This window comes from Mus musculus, chromosome 13, assembly GCF_000001635.26.
Source record: "Mus musculus strain C57BL/6J chromosome 13, GRCm38.p6 C57BL/6J".
Taxonomy (NCBI): domain Eukaryota; kingdom Metazoa; phylum Chordata; class Mammalia; order Rodentia; family Muridae; genus Mus; species Mus musculus.
Window position 1 is genome coordinate 98400753 of NC_000079.6, and position 3511 is coordinate 98404263.

The 3511-nt window shown below is 46.3% G+C and overlaps 1 pseudogene; it reads right to left on the reverse strand.

The window, feature by feature from the left end:
* Positions 1143 to 2349, reverse strand: Gm2445 (predicted gene 2445; annotated as a pseudogene).

The window sequence follows — 3511 nt, forward strand, 5'->3', positions numbered from 1 at the left end:
CACTCACTGACATTTAAAATCTGCTCAGAAGGAGAGAGCTAGTCCTCAGACTTGCCAAAGCTTAAGCTCAGATGAAAAGTAGCTCTGGCTTGCCTGTAAGCATCTCACTCCCCATTTTATCTCCCTTATGTCCTTCTGTAGTTCAGCAGGGGTTATACCACAGCTCAGAAGTGGCTTGTTAGTTTCCTCACTGATAACGTTTAGCACTAAGGGCAGCCAAGAAGGAAGGAGGCTGAAGTGAAAAGTTTGGGTTTCTTTGGAGACTCAGTTGTATCAATGATGTTTATTCTAGAAGCTGTCTTACAAGAAAATGTTTTTGTTGAAGCAGACACTGAGAAGATGTTTTGCTAAAAACAGACAAGTGGTGGTTTTCGAAAGGTGGCTTAGAAAAGGGATATATGGTGTTTTTCTAGAACAGGTGCTTAAGAGAACACATGATGTTTAGAAAGGATATAAATATAATCCATTGGACACTAGACGACACTAGACGGTATTGGTGCACCTTACCATTCTTTGTTGGTCATCTTTGTCATGACTTCAGAGAGAAATGCACACACACACACACACACACACACACACACACAAACCTTCTGACAGTGTTCTGTCAACTTCATGAAGCTTCCACAGACTCTGGGCCGATTGGCAAAGCCTTGCAGTTTCTTCTAGATCAACCCGCCATTACAGATTTGCAGTTTCTTCTAGATCGACCCGCCATTACAGATTTGTGAACGGTGTTGACGAGACCTGCCATTGCTGATTCGTAAAGCTGCCACTACTGATTTGTGCAAACTGAACTGCTGATATTCTAGTAACACAGATTAGATTTACTCCAATATATATATATATACAGATCCACATCCTCCTTTGTTCTGTTAACCTTTCCTTTCCACTACCTCTGATAGATGGTGTGCTGAGTCATTAAAACATTAAAAACCTCTATTAAAAATAAATTTTAAAAAAGTCAAAGCCTACATACAGTAGGCAGGAGAGGTAGCCACTGTCTACTAAGCTGCCAACACGGATGTATGTTTGCTTCGTCAGGGCTTTAGGGAACCTCGATGAGAAAGGTGCTAAGGCTAATTCTATATCAACTTAACTGACCTAAGCGGGGTCAGATTAAGGATGTTTTGGGGTGTATTTTTTGGGTGCAGCGAACTTTATTGATGGTATTCAAGAGAGTAGGGAGGGCTCCCTAGGCCCCTCCTGTTATTATGGGGGTCTGGGATGTAAATTGTGAGGGAGATGCTCAGTGTTGGGGGCCAAGTTGGGATAGGGACTCCTCAGCAACCGAGGGCCTCTCTCTTGCTCAGTGTCCTTGCTGGGGTGGGTGGTCCAGGGTTTCTTACTCCTTGGAGGCCATGTAGGCCATGAGGTCTACCACCCTGTTGCTGTAGCCGTATTCATTGTCATACCAGGAAATGAGCTTGACAAAGTTGTCATTGAGAGCAATGCCAGCCCCGGCATCGAAGGTGGAAGAGTGGGAGTTGCTGTTGAAGTCGAGGAGACAACCTGGTCCTCAGTGTAGCCCAAGATGCCCTTCAGTGGGCCCTCAGATGCCTGCTTCACCACCTTCTTGATGTCATCATACTTGGCAGGTTTCTCCAGGCGGCACGTCAGATCCACGACGGACACATTGGGGGTAGGAACACGGAAGGCCATGCCAGTGAGCTTCCCGTTCAGCTCTGGGATGACCTTGCCCACAGCCTTGGCAGCACCAGTGGATGCAGGGATGATGTTCTGGGCAGCCCCACGACCATCACGCCACAGCTTTCCAGAGGGGCCATCCACAGTTTTCTGGGTGGCAGTGATGGCATGGACCGTGGTCATGAGCTCTTCCACGATGCCAAAGTTGTCATGGATGACCTTGGCCAGGGGGGCTAAGCAGTTGGTGGTGCAGGATGCATTGCTGACAATCTTGAGTGAGTTGTCATATTTCTCATGGTTCACACCCATCACAAACATGGGGGCATCGGCAGAAGGGGCGGAGATGATGACCCTTTTGGCTCCACCCTTCAAGTGGGCCCCGGCCTTCTCCATGGTGGTGAAGACACCAGTAGACTCAGCACGGGCCTCACCCCATTTGATGTTAGTGGGGTCTCGCTCCTGGAAGATGGTGATGGGCTTCCCGTTGATGACAAGCTTTCCATTCTCGGCCTTGACTGTGCTGTTGAATTTGCCGTGGGTGGAGTCAGACTGGAACATGTAGACCATGTAGTTGAGGTCAATGAAGGGGTCGTTGATGGCAACAATCTCCACTTTGCCACTGCAGATGGCAGCCCTGGTGACAAGGCGCCCAATACGGCCAAATCCGTTCACACCGACCTTCACCATTTTGTCTACGGGACGAGGCTGGCACTGCACAAGAAGATGCGGCTGTCCCTGGAACAGGGAGGAGCAGAGATTGGGGTGTATTTTTGAGGGTGTTACTGGATGAGATTAATATTTGAATTGGTGGCCATCATCCTCTGTATTGGGGGCCTGCATAGAGCAACAGGTGGAAGGAGGAAGGTACCTTTTCTTGCCTGCATTCACAAACTGGGATGTTGGTATTTTTCTGCCCATGGACTGGTCTTTAAACCACCTGTAGTTCCATTCTTGGTTCTTCAATCTGAGACTGAAGTCCATCTTACCAGCTTTCCTGGTCTTCCAACTTCGCACAGTAGGACTTACCAGTCTGTGTGCTATTGATCTTGTTCTCTGGAACATTTGAATACAGTTGGCATTCGTGTGTCTTCTTTAGGACTCAGGATTTTCTAACCTGAAATATGAAACTGGCATACCCCTTGACCATGGCCAAAGGTTTGTCTATGGTCTTGGAGATGAAGAGCATTTAACCAAGTTTGTAAATGATTTAATGATTAGAAAATATATCCTATTGGGACTAAAGAATTAACATTAGTTGAATTTATATGTTTTGGTCTAGAGGGAAAAGAGAAATGTGGAATACCGATATAATCATGCTCAAATATGAGAAAATTTGTTGACCAGCTGTTCTCAATTTCACCTGAAAAGAAGGGAAAATGAGGAATGGATTTGAGAGGCTCCATAGGGAACTATAAGGCAGGCCTGTCTGACACTGTAGATCAGCGCTTCTCAAATTTCCACGTGTATAAACTCTCCCCATGTTTCTTTAAAATGGAAGTTCCTGACTTTGCGGTTCGGACCCAGTGCATCTGGAGTCTAGCCCAGAATTCCCCCTTTTAATGAGATTCCACCCTCCAAGGTGAACAGAGGAGATCGGTTCTTAGATCCCACTCTGAGCACCTTTGAAGGAGATGGGACGGGTTGGACCTTAATGGGATTTACTGAGCTTCTCTTCTCTAGACTATCTCATTTTTCTTTCTATTTCATTTTACCATAGGAGAACTCTTCGTCTGTTGGGGGCTGCGAAATTGGTTTAATAACATCACAGAGTGATGCATTCAAATTCACATCCTTCCCAGAACCTTATAAAATGGTACCACTTGGAAGTAGGTCATTGGTGATAGACTCCGTGCTGCAGGATTTTCCT